Source organism: Taudactylus pleione, unplaced genomic scaffold (assembly GCF_031769625.1).
Source record: "Taudactylus pleione unplaced genomic scaffold, aTauple2 ptg000017l, whole genome shotgun sequence".
NCBI classification, from domain to species: domain Eukaryota; kingdom Metazoa; phylum Chordata; class Amphibia; order Anura; family Myobatrachidae; genus Taudactylus; species Taudactylus pleione.
The window spans coordinates 15,759,516-15,773,995 of record NW_028284419.1 but is presented as its reverse complement, the minus strand read 5'-3'; the positions used below and the strand labels follow the sequence as shown (position 1 = coordinate 15,773,995).

The 14,480-nt window shown below is 44.2% G+C and overlaps 1 protein-coding gene across 1 annotated transcript in view; it reads left to right on the top strand.

The window, feature by feature from the left end:
* The window catches only part of LOC148540826 (uncharacterized), a 634,690-nt gene that overhangs the window by 85,225 nt on the left and 534,985 nt on the right, over positions 1-14,480 (top strand). The window lies entirely within an intron of this gene.

Here is a 14,480-nt window from a genome sequence, read left to right as displayed (position 1 = left end):
CTAAACATAGATGGCGCTAAGTAGCACTATGAACAGTCGCACACCCCAATAAATGCTCAGACTTTGGCACTTGTGGTCCAACGCACAAAAGTTATTATTCAAGAAAAGTACAGATAGTTACATGCTGTGATTTAAATACAATTAGCGCAAATAGATTTATACAATGACAAGGTACAGTTGATATACATATGCATAAAACAGTGATTAAACTGCAAAATACAACCATACAATGAGAGCGCGAGAGAGAGCGAGAGAGATGTCTGCTGAGAGCACATTTCCAAGATGGCTGGTGAGGGGGTGTGTGGGGGGGGGGGGTTGGGAATGACACATGCCCTATTGTCCAAACTGCATGGTCTCTAGCCAAACTCCATTTTGAAAACTCAGATAATACACTCCATTTTGAAAGTAAGAAAACTCACATTATGTTGTAACTCTGTAAATCATGTATCCATTAATGATCACAATGATAATAACTACAACAATCTATTTGTACTATACAACAACAAAACTGGGTAGAATTATAACTATAATCACTGAATATGTCCTTGTACATGTTATTTAAAAGTACTACATTCTGACACCTGAAATGAACAACTGGAATGGTTGTCTTTATTTATTAATTCTAGGGATGTGCAGGCTCGGATAGGTTCGAGTTTGCACGTTGGGTTCGGATTTTTCCCTCCAAAAAAACGGAACTCAGAAAGAGGCTAAACGTCATCTTACATGGACGAACATCATCATTCCTGGACTTTTGTCCAGGAATGATGATGTTCGTCCATGTAAGATGACGTTTAGCCTCTTTCTGAGTTCCGTTTTTTTGGAGGGAAAAATCCGAACTCAACGTGCAAACTCGAACCTATCCGAGCCTGCACTTCCCTAATTAATTCACAACTTCCATGAATCAAGCACATGTTTCAATGGGGGGAGGGGAGTATCACATGTAATGCCATTTGTCTAACCCACTTGCTGGTAACCATCTTTAACAAAAACTGCAGTCTCTATCTTACACACTGTTATTACTTATATCATTCAAAGCTGTTATTAATTAAACTTCCATGATATAACACTGATACCAGCCTATGATTACATTCATGATACTATACAAACTTATTCAGATAGTGAGCACCATATAGTAGCCAAAATACCAGTACTCACAGTACACAATTCTATCATAACACTGAAACCTATGCCAGTCTTATTGCCATAATCACACTACTAGTAATTCCCCATTCCAATGAATCAAGTACTTGGTTCCAGGCCCTAACACAGCTCACCAGCGGATCTCAAACAATTATATCAACCAGCACCAATCATTACAAATACCATAGTTCTGTTTCACATACTACAAAAACTCCATGATCAATCCCTTTCCTGCATGCTGATAATACAACCAGAATAAACAGATAATTGTACACTGCAGCATGGATGATAATCTTACAGGCTAGATCACACTATATCATCCACTGTATGCTTATGAATTCCTTTAACTACAAACTTGTTACATACAATCTTTATAAGCTACATTACAGCTTAACACACAAATAGCTACAGATACCCAAATAGACTAACTACTGTACAGTTTAACAACAATATACTTAGCCATATTCCAGGAGTACAAAGTCCCATTTTTGGTTGTCTTGTGAGAGGAAGACCTCTCTCTTCCAGTTGTTCCCTGCTCCGTGTGTCTGCTAGCATGTGTGTTCTCAACCTATTTCTCTGTGAGTGTCCACAGTGTGAATGCCATACTCCTGCCCCTCACCTGTGAGGCCATTTCCATAAAAGGGCATCCCAAACCTCCACCTTGAAACTCCTGTCCCAACAGTGTGAGAGCAGGCCACTGGTATACAAATGCTAATTAGATTGTAGTTTCAGTTAGCCATCTCTTTTGATATGCTGGTTTCTATGTAAACTTGTTCTGGGACCTGACCCTCTCTGGAATAAGTGAATTACATATATATATATATATATATATATATATATTCCATGTAAGGGAGCACTCACCAGGCTAGTATATCAACAGGACAGAAGTTTTCTTTTTAGATATTTATTCCATGATGTAAGTCGATGTTTCGGTCCCACAGAAGGACCTTTCTCAAGACCCCAAGACTCCAGAAGCAGAGAGAACCATATCTAGCCACCACCACCATGCCGCCATAAATACCCATAAGAGGGACAAGACACGCCCCCAAACACCGCGTTATTCGCGCCAACCTAATGTCCTGTAATTAATTCAAGTAATAGTCTTATTGTATCCATATACTCACTCTTAATCAGCATCTAAATAGCACAGCGCCATGATACCACTCCACGTGTGTCTCCGCCGACATCCAAGCCGGAAGTCACATGTCACAGACACAGGATATGACGCACCTGCTTCATCCGTTGGCATAACAATACGCGCTTGCGTTCCACCCTGTGGAACGCACCGCAGCGCTAAACCGGAAGTCACCTTCCGTTCATAGTCAAAAAATTCTTATAAGTGTAGTTTTAATGGTATAAATTGCAAGGTATAATGCAAGAAACAATAGCGCACTCACTAAGAGATAGTATAAAAAAGCTACAGTTATGGTGTTTCGGAGACTATGCAAAGTTCCAATCATGGGTAACCATGGGAACATAGAAATAACAATCACCATTGTAAATGCAAAACAACGAACTAGACAAACAACATTAAACGCGTTTTGTCTCTCTAATACAGAGACTTTTTTTTGGTCTCAAGGAGCGCTATCATCCAGCCCCCCACAGCGACTTCATTAGTCTGGGAGAGCGCTGCCATTCAGCTCCTGACAGCGGTAAGACACACTCTCTCCTATACAAGTTACACGGAGAGAAGGAAACTATCTGTCTGCCGCTCAATCCTCATATGTGCCGACGGATACACTCTCCCACAGGGAGACTTCACAATACACTAGAAGTCTCACATTATACCTGGTTTTTACCCGAGTCTATTAATGCTGGGACGCCAGCAGGACTTAATACCACTCTTTATATCTACAAGATAAAGACAACCATTCCAGTTGTTCATTTCAGGTGTCAGAATGCAGTACTTTTAAATAACATGTACAAGGACATATTCAGTATTATTCAATTTTTTTTGATGTGATACAATGGAACTGATTTGTTTCTAACTGTCATATACATGCTTAATAGAAGATCTATCTTCTGATACAAATATCCATTCATTCGTTTTATATTCTTATGCTGAGTGTTTTTATATGTTTCATGTATTGTATGTATTGTGTGTATTCATTTTTCAGAAGTAAAATCCATTTTTATTTATATAGTGTGTGCTCCATTGCATGAACGAACATTTTATCTAGTCTAATGTGATCACAGCGCAGTGCCTGTGTCGTTGTATATGTGACACAGGGGTATGTCTACTAAGGAGAGTAGAGGAAAACCATGAAGGTAGAGAAAATTTGTTCACATATTGCTTCTCGATATGTGTCATAAGGATATTTCTGTCTGCAAGCGTGAAAGTAGGCTTATCAGGTATTAGAAAAATCAAAAACACTTAGTTAGGTATCTTCTCCAGCACAGATCTCCCCGTTTGAAGCTCCCGATATATGCCTTAGCTGAAGCAAAAAGGGAAGCCTGAAATCTTCTATGTAATAACGTTTGTATGTTGTGTTTTTCTTTTGAATCTTTTTATTGATCTGGAAGCATATCGGTAATTAATACAATACAAAAATGGATATAGTATAAAGAAAAAAATCCAACACAATGAATATACAGTATAACCATACAGAAAGGATCTATTGAACAAACAGAATGTTGGCATGTAATAAAGTGATGGACACGCTGTGTGAGCAAAATACAGCCTATGGAGCTATGGGGGGGGGATCATTGTCAACCAACCTTAACAAATACCAGGCAGTATATGAGAAACATTGAGTGATAAGTTGCTGAGTCTGTGCCGGGAGCGTAGAAATGTAACTCTCCCATACCTCAAAAAATCTGTCCACTCTGGATTTTTTGGCTAATGTCTCCTCCAGCCAATCCATTTGAAATGGATAAAATAATTTTTTTTAAACAAAGAAAGGGGGGCATTCACGGCTGTATCCAGTCCTGTAAAATAGGTTTTTTTTTAGCAGCTGCACTAATACCAATAAGTGTTTATGACCACCTTTCGACACTCTCTGATTCTGTGGCAAAATTCCTAGAATGCCCCATGCCGGATCAAAATGCAAACTAGATGACCCAAAGCATACTGGCGGGCTCGGAGCCAGAAGATTGTGACCAGGGGGCAGGCCCATAAACAATAAGAGATCAGCATTACTTTCCTGACAACGTGGGCATGCGTGTGAGGATGTGGAGCCCATCAAAAATCCACAATGCGGATTAATAAGTTCTGTAATATATGTTTAAAAACCGCTCCCTATTGGGGCTAGCTGGAATAATATGAAATGAGTCAAACAAATTCTTCAGCAATAAGTCAGTAGTGAGATGTGGAAGGTAACGTAGTCACTGCTGCAAGCCTGTCTGGAGTGTATCATAATCCAAATTACTGTGTAAGAACAAATAATGGCGAGAAATCGCCCCATACACTGGAGGAGGATCGATCAATAATGTGTCAATGATGTTGTCCCAATCATGTTTAAAAAAATGTCTAATAACCTGTTTTATATAATGCTGTGTCTGGTAATAGGCAAAAGGGAATGGAGCTAAGAAATCATATCTCTCAGCCGCCTGACGGAATCTAAGGAGCCTCTTAAGGTTTTTGTCTACCAGGCAAGACCGTTTGTATGTTAGTAAAGATTATACAAAAAAACCTCCCATACAGCATCAGCTTTATGCAAGAGATCAGGTGAGAGTAATGTCTCATTGCTGTCTGATTATTATTGTGCTTGAGTAGACATCAGTAAATATGCGCAAAGCGTCCCTGCTCAAGTTGACGAAGTGGGGACTTATTGTTCGCCCTGTTCGGTGAGCCGGTTGTTTGTTCATACCGAAGAAGATTCTTCCTGCTTCGCCAACATAATAGGCAAAGCAGGTGCATAATTTTATCCACTGTAAGCTTCCCCTTAGTACCTGAACCGCATACTTAGGTGTGGACACATCAGCAGATAGACTTGCTAAGAGGTGTCTGTGGGAGGGGGGCTGCTGGCTGCACCGGATGACGAGGGGGTCACCAAGCAGAGCTGATGGATGGTGCACGTATGCTTGTCATCCACGCTGTTCCTGTAGAGGCTGGGGTCTATCCAGCAGTTCCCGGAGTGCTGGGCAAGCCTCCAGTGTGATGAGAATGGGGCGTGACACAAGGCCATGCCCCCAAAATGTCATATAACAGGGGGCGTGACTTTGTGGGCATGCCCCTTTTTTATAAACATGCGCCAAAGGCAAGGAGTCCAGAGATGAGGGTGACAGGGTGAATAGGCGCACTGGTTGACACCAACCCTAGCGACTCCATTGGGAGGTGTATCCCTAGCGGGTGCTGGAGGATTGGAGAAACTATATACAATAAGAATTACTACCTGGTAGATTAGGATTATAATTACAGAATGACTTTTCGAGATGATAGCTGGATGAAAATGTCCTGCCCCCTGCTTATGACATCACAACGAGGGGGCAAGGAAGATGCTGAGCTTGGGATGCTCCGGCAGGGTGTTCAGGCTGCAGGGTGCCGTTGCAATGCTGTCAGATGATAATAGTTATTAATATTTTATATAATGCACACATATTTATAATCACTTCACAAATGGGTAAAACACAGTAATAAAACAAGACTGGGTGTGATCAGACAAAGGAAATATGACACTGCTCACAATATATAAAATATAATTTATTCTTGACCGTTATTGATAATCATTCCTTTACGGTCTAGCCAATCCTAAAATTCAATAAAAATATCTCCTCTAATTTAGACATAGGGGTATATATACTCAAGGTCGATTTTAAAAACAAAAAATTTGTATCAAGGTCGATTAATATCGATGTTGTGTTTCTGGGGCTAAATCACACATTTAGTAATAGACTATTTTTGATTTAGTTTTTTTAAGTATTTGTAAATGTGTAGTTTAGCCCCAGAAACAAAACATTGATATTGATCGATTTTACATCAATTGCAATCGATTAACATCGACAATTAGTAAATATACCCCTTAAAGTTTAGAGAAATATACAAAGTTTCTTTTTAATTCATTTTTCAAGAACTACTTCCTTTAAATAAACCATTTATTTGTAATCCTTTTTTACAATGTTTGTTCTACCTCTAACCCCATAGGCATACCAGAGGGGCTTCCGGTTGCCTGAAAACGCTGCTCCCCAGCCCAGACCTCGACCACAGCAATACTATATAATACAATTTTACTTGAGCTGCATGTTTTAATGATCTCTTCAGTATCACAAATTAAATAATTAGTACCCCCATGTGTCAGTAAGTAGTGAATACACGTGGACACCAACTAGGAGATCTCGAAAACCTGCATTGTTAGGGGTGCGTTGCTATAGACCATCTATGGGATTAATTATTAATACTTTATAACATACACTATCCAGTACCTATGGAGATTAATGTGTACATATATGGCCAGGGCTGGTGATAGGTTCTTCTGCCTCTCCCCCAGACTCCAGGACTTGCTCCTATGCTCTGGAATCATGGCCACATCTGAACTAAAACCTTTAACTCAGGTAGGATGGCCCTACTGCCGCGACTAATAGCTTACTTTGATCGCTTGTCCTGTATATGTCGGAATTGTGACATACACTGCACTTTGTATCATGCATAATGCAGCTGGTTACATGCTAAATATGCTCTCTTCATGGACTGTCAGCACTCTAAAATCAAGCATTTGGAAACCCCTCTTTAGAAACCGTGCATTTGCCCCTGAACCCTATGAACTTTGAGATGCAGATAATATCTATGGGAATAGATAACTAGAATTATTTAGGAACCATTCACAAGTGGCCTAAGTTTTAAAGACATGAGCCATTATCTCCATAGATGGTCATATCATACTTGCCACCCCTCCCTCATTGTCAGGGAGACTCCCTGAAATAGTAGCAATCTCCCTGAATAGTCTATCAATTTCCCTGATTCTACCTTAACCCCATTATGTAGCTGTTATATTAAAAAAAAAACATATATACATTCAAATGTGATCATTTAGTATAATTTCCCTGCATTGGTTATAAGGCACAATGATCTCTATGGCTTGATGCATTTTTGAAAAGTATTAGTAAAATCTATTTGTTGATGAAAACACACTAACTGCTTTGGGGCTCATTTACATTTGGATGTAAGTCAGCTTTATGACTCGCCTCTTAGATGTAGCAGTATAAGTCCACTTTACCGCCGCGATCATAGGTGTCTCTATCACAATCTCCCTGAAATGGTTTTTCAAAAGTAGGCAAGTATGGGTCATATGCTATACTCCATAGCACAGGTTCTCTAACTCTGGGCCTGATTCAGACCCGCTCATGAGCGCTCGCAAGCGGGTCGATGTTGGCCCAGTGCGCATGCGCACAACGGAGCCAGCTCCGTCGTGCGCATGCGCGAGACCCGGATAGCGACGGCCAAACCATCGCTCCGGGTCTCGTACCAAAGGGGGCGTGCTGTCGATATTGAGTGACAGCACGCCCCCTTTGGTGGGCATGCCGGGGGCATGGCTGCCCAGACGGAGGCGTTCCCATGGGAACGCCTACCATCTGGGGCCGGCCCCACTGACATCACAAGTGATGTCAGTTGGAGTGCTTTCGGCACTCTGTTTGAGCCGAAAACACTCTAGGGCTTGCGGTAACGAGACCCTACCACAAGGGTCTCGTTGAAAGCCGATGGTCGCGATGGTCTTGACCATCGCGACCATCTTCCTGGCCGCTCGCTATAGCTGTGGGTGGTCACCCACAGCTATACGAGCGGCCAGGAGGCCGCTCTAAAAATCAAGAAGGACGGCCTGATTCAGAGTGAGCGCTCTGTCAGAGCGTCCGGCTCTGAATCAGGGCCTCTGTCCTCACGACCATAAATAGTGCATGTTTTCCAGGTCTCCTCACAGAATCACAAGTGAAATAATTAGCCACACCCAGGGCCCGTCTGGCCATCTGGCAAATGGGCCGGTCCGGGCCAAGCGCAGACTTGCAGCACTGCCTCCCGGATGGTGCCTTGCTCAGCAAGTGTTTACTGTGCACAACGGCGCGTCATGACGTCATTACACAGCCGGCAGCTGTTTGTGAGAAACATAATGGGGGCATTTGGAATCTAGACGGGTGGCCATACGCTATTCAGCCAGCTCCTGTGAACTGGCAATGTGCAGGGCTGCCTGGTGTTATGTGCGGCCTCGTCATGACATCATGACGAGACTGGGTATGAGGATGCGCGGCAGGGCCCAGGGGTTGTCTGGCTGGACGCCATTCTAACAGCTCCTGTGAGCTGCCTGCAGGGCTGCCTGTCATGACGCGGCCGGGTATGAAAAGAATGGCTGGGTGGAATGTGAGCAAAGCGGACGCTGTCACCTTCTTCAGAGACACCTGATGGATAGCACCTGCTACAAATGCCAGACGGACACTGGGCCTGATTCAGACCCGCTCGCAAGCGATGAGCGCTCGCAAGCGGGTCGATGGTGCCCTAGTGCGCATGCGCACGACGGAGGGAGCTCCGTCATGCACATGCGCGAGACCCGAATAACGATGGGGTAGCCGTCGTTATGGGTCTCGCACCAAAGGGGGCGTGCTGTTGATGGTGAGTGACAGCACGCCCCCTTTGGTGGGCGTGCCAGGGGCGTGGCTGCCAGACGGAGGCGTTCTCATGGGAACGCCTACCGTCTGGGTCCGGCCCCACTGACATCACTAGTGATGTCAGTGGGAGCGATTTTGGCTCTGATAGAGCCAAAATCACTCCAGGGCTTGTGGTCACCGAGACCCTACCTCAGGGTGGTAACCCACAGCTATGCGAGCATCCAAAAGGCTGCTTTGAAGAAAAAAAACATGCCCCTGATTCACAGCGGGCGCTCGGTCAGAGCGTCCGGCTCTGACTCAGGCCTACTATCTGCAGACGCGAGGGAGTGCGCCTTGTCAGCGACATAGTGGGTACACACTGCTCAATGTGGACGACATGTCATTTAGCGTGTACCCGGCTTACTAGAAAAGATTAAAAAACACAGAAATAGCTCATGTAATAAAGAAACCCCAAATAGCATTATTTCAGGGGGAAAATAGAATACAGCAATTGAAAATTAATGAAGGATATTGTTCTACAGTTGTAGTGTGGCAGACTTTACAGTCACTATTTCCACTCGGACTTGCAAAAATAGGTGCTTAACCAGAATATGAGAGGATACATTGGCACATTTGCACAGATAATTGTCCACTCCTGTGTCCTTTCGTCTTCTCTATTCCCTTACTTTCCATTTATCCAATCTAAAGCAAGGCTCAGGGACTGTGCATAAAAATCAGACTGAATGGCTGATCCTATTTCCCCTTCAGCTTAAGGACCTGGACGTGATGTCGATTGAGGGTGGAAGTGCGGTTCCATGTCCTGACAGCCCTGTTATTTTTTCTCTGTAGGATCTGGCCACCAATTGTAGAAATTTGCATCCTTGCGGGCTCGCTTTGCTCGCTACAGGTTACAATTCCCACTCTGTCTACATGGATAGTAACTGATAATGCCAGGGTCCGTTTAGTGAAGGGTATCTAGACATTTGGTAAAGGGCATCTAGATGCTGGCACTCCTAAGTGTAGAAGTTTCCCCAAATTAGAAAGTCCAGCCACTGACATTTGTGTATTAGTGAGAATAGAGGCAGCTAATTATAAATGTCTAAAGACATTGAGGGGCTAACATAATGGCTGGATAAAAAAACATTTGACCCCTACTTTTATATTCTGGGGAAACAGGGGATGCTGGACATTTATTGGACTTTTATAACAAGATATCTAAGTTGTTTTTTTTTTGTTTTTATTCTGATATATATAGCGGCTATAATTGATTTTAATATTTGCATAGTGTGTGAAGAATATTGTACGTTTGGGACAGGATGTAGTTGGCATCCCAGTGATCAGGATGCAGATGCCGGAATCCTGACTCCAGAATACTTACCTGCAGGTGTCAGCATTCTCACCTAAGGCCGTATTCAATTAGAAGCGAAAAGCAGAGATCCACAAAAAAGTATCGCCGATGGCGACTTTTCGACTGTTGGAAACTTATCTCAGTATTCAATTCCATCCGTTTTTCACGTACGCGGAAAGTCAATGCAATGTAATGGGCGAAAAAGATTTTCCTCTCAATAGCAGGAGAAAAGTGCAAAATTTTTATTTTGGGGTGCAAAGGTGGGGAAATCACTCAGAACCCTTGTAACAGCCCCCCAAAGGATAACTATGTAAAAAAATCCAGTAAGACAGTTAAGGACACCCTAAAAAAGTACTTTGAATTTTGGGGTGAAAAAGTACAAAGTGGGGGGACAAGTTCGCAAACTAGCGAAATAAGTTTCTGGGGTGCTCTAAGAAGGGGTCAAGTAGTTTTTGGGATTGCAGGTGCTTTTATGAGGGAGGTATTTCACTTTTATTAAAAACTACACTTTATAGACCTTAAAAGATGCTTGCACCCATTTTCATGTACCCCAAATTTAAAGGACATCTTATTTTCTTACCCCAAAAATTGCTTTATGCCATTCTTCACCACTTGTGCAAAGACACTAATTCAGACATCCCGACATTCTGGCTGCCCCTTCCGGGACCCACTCCCAGATCGGCAAAATCGGGGGCGTGTCCGGGTGTTGTGGGCAGAGAAGGGGGCGTGGCATTGTGAAGCAGGGGTCGGGGCCAAAATGACGCATTTCGGCATGAATCGCGTAACAGGCCCTCCCGCTTCCTGGGGATTTTCACTGATCGCAGGTTGGGATAGGAGGGGTCAGCAGGTTGCAGGAGACTTGCCTGCCTTCTTGGGAGGCCGGGAGCGGCACCCGATTTTCGGGAAGCTCCCGACCAAATCGGGAGGGTAGGTAAGTATGCACTAATTAGAGGCAATTGTGCAAACTTAAGTACCCCAAACTGTTTCATTAGGACAAATCTGGCACTACTCCATTGATCCCCAATGTTTCTGCACCTTTTTGAGGGGTTCAGCTGATTTCCCCGATTCTGACACCACTTTCGCCTGTTCTGACTTCGCGTGTTGCCGTTTTTGAGTCTTTTGGAATTGAATAGGGCGAATAGCGGGTATGCGCACTATAAGGTTCTGCGGCTAAAATACACAATGTAGGCAAAAAGCCTGGCATGCAAAACTTTATTGCGGGGGCAAAACTAATTGAATACCGCCCCTAGTCGAGATTGTGGCTTTGGGATTCTGAGCACCGGCATCCTGTACCCAACCCGTTTGGGACATGTATGTGATTTTATAAGATTTGCATGTCACATTACTGCAAATTAAAGAATATACTGTCCAGTAACAAAATAGTTTTCATTAGAAATAAAAATATACATTTTTAATACATAAGCTTCATTATACAATAAGGATAGACACTATCCTACATAGGGGTAAATTTTTTTGCTCCATTCCCGCTTGCAGCCACAACCCCCATAGGTTACTATGGAGGAATGCGATTCTGTGAGATTCACCAATTCATCTGAAGATGGCGTCAGTTGGCTTAAAAGGTCAGGTGAATTTTGTATGTGGTTCACTGCTTGAAACTTCATTTTATTTTGTTATAGGCTAGCTCTCCTATCATCGCAATGTGTTATCTGATGAGGCTAATAACATCAGTGGCACTGCTATTGTGTGGGGCATTACTGTGTGGCATAATGTATAAGGGGCACTACTACTCTGTGCCATAATGTGTATAAGGAGTACTACAGAGTGGCATAACGTGAACGGGCTTTGGGCCTGATTCAGACCCGGTTGCAAGTGCTCGCAACCGGGTCGATGGTGGCCCAGAGCGCATGCGCACGACAGAGCCGGCTCCGTCGTGCGCATGCGCAAGACCCGGATAGCGACGGGCAATCCGTTGCTCCGGGCTCGTACCAAAGGGGGCGTGCTGTCGATGTTGAGTGACAGTACGCCCCCTTTGGTGGGCGGGCAAGGGGAGTGGCTGCCCAAATGGAGGCATTCCCATGTGAATGCCTCCATCTGGGCACGGCCCCACTGACATCACTCGTGATGTCAGTGGGAGAGATTTCGGGTCTGTAAGAACCGAAATCTCTCTAGGGCTTGCGGCAACGAGACCCTACCACAAGGGTCGCATTGCAAACCCGATGGTCTTGACCATCACGACCATCTTCCTGGCCGCTCGCTATAGCTGTGGGTGGTCACCCACAGCTGTGCGAGCGGCCAGGAGGCCGTTCAAAAAAAAAAAATAGCCCGGCCCTGATTCAGAGCGAGCACTCTGTCAGAGCGTCCGGCTCTGAATCAGGGCCTCTGTGTGGTGTACTGTTCATGGGCACTACTGTGTGGTGTATCGTGGATAAGGGGCTCTACTGTGTGGTGTATTGTGATGAAGGGATGCTGACACTACTGTGCAGTGTAATCATATTTGACTACTTTTGAAAAAGCATTTCAGGAAGATTGTGAAAACAACACCTATGAGTGTGTTATAATAATCACTTACATCCAAATGTTAATGAGCCATAAAGCAGTTAGTAAGATCTACAAGCATTGCGTTTAACAAGTGGTTCCATATAAGTGGCCACAAGAAAATGCATGCAGCCATAGGGATCGGGCTGGGTATGGATTGCCGGCGGTCGGGATGCCACTGGTGAGAATACAGACAGCGGCATCCTGTCAGTCAGAATCCAAACACCCATAAGAAAACAAGTTAAGTCTAACCCTCCCTCCCCAGTGCCTAAACCTAACCTCCCCCTCCCCGTACCCTAAACTTAACACTCCATCCCAGGTGCCTAACCCTAACCTCGCGCCATAACCCTCCCCTAAATGGTGATACTTACCTCCGGGAAGCCGGCAGTAGGAATACTGGTGCCGGGATCCCAACGCGGTTGGGATTTAAACACTGGTATTTAGACCGTCGGCATCACACACGCCAGAATGCCAACTACATCACATAGGGATCATTGTGCCTTATAACCAATGCAGGCAAATGACACTGATAATCCCATGTGAATGTATATATCTCTGATTTAATTTTTTTTCCCAAGTATATAACAGCTACATAATGGGGGTAAGGTCATACTTGCCTACTTTTGAAAAAGCATTTCAGGGAGATTGTGAAAGTAACACCTATGAGTGATGAGTGTGGCGGCAAAGTGGGCGTGTACTGCTACATCTGAGAGGCGTGTCATAAAATTGATTTACATCCACATGTAAGTGAGTCCCGAATCATTTAGTAAGATCTACTTGTTGATGAAAACACACTGATACTTTTCAGAAAATGCATGTAGCCATAGGGATCACTGTACCTTATATAACCAATGCAGGGAAATGATACCAATGATCCCATTTGAATATATATTGCTAGACTCTTCAGGTAGACAGGGAGATTGCTGCTATTTCAAGGAGTCTCCCTGACAATGAGGGAGAGTTGGCAAGTATGGGTAAGGTGTAATCAGGGAGATTGCTAGACTCTTCAGGGAGTCAGGGAGATTACTATTGTTTCAGGGAGTCTCCCTGATATTGAGGGAGAGTTGGCAAATATGGGTGTAATGTGATGAAGGGGCACTACTGTGCAGCATAATTTGAATTGTGGGTACTATTGTGTGATCACGACCCTTTGCAGTGTGACCACACCAGATTTTTTTCAGCATGCGTCTGCAGCGCGCACTCTCCCTTCGCTGTCCTACTTCAGTTGTGGATGGGGACACCAATGCTCTTTATGTACACAAAGCCCTAGAATGTGGAGTTATGGCTCTGCTTTGGTGTGCACAGATGTGTTCAGCATTCATGTTCTAAACAATTCCTACAGTGATCACCTCTACATCTGCTAAGCTAGGGCTTGGTCATTTGGGAAAATGCCTTCCCTTTTCATTGTGTGTGACTTACACCAGTGGTTCTCAAACTCAGTCCTCCGGATCCAACACAGTTGATGTTTTCCAGGTCACCCAGCAGGTTCACAGATGTATTCATTACTCATTGACACATTTCCCGGGTCACCCAGCAGGTGCACAGGTGGAGTAATTACCAGATTACCAGAGGTGTAGCATGTGACCAGGGTGCCCAGAGCACAAGCGTGCTACGGCGCCCCCTCCCCCAAAAGTATGTGAGATATATATTGTGATAGAAGCAGTGGAGAAGTGTGGAATGGCTTCTATATTTGTCCCAGATCACTGTGTTCTGTCTTTTAAAACCCCCAGGAGAAGTCTGTTAGAAAAGCAGATTAGTAATGTCGGCTTCTGTGAAAAGCCGGAATGGGTCCTAAGGGTGTGGATGTGAGGAGAAGGAGGGCTCCATCCACAGGCCACTCCAGGTTTTGGGCCTTTCAGCCTGGTAGCAGGCTCATTAGGGCTTCCACCTGGAACTGGCTGATTTTAAGCTGGGTTTGTTTGTGTCTCATACCTGGGGGAGCTGGCAGTCTAGCTTGTTCAGAGACACTTGGTTAAAACCCTGTAAA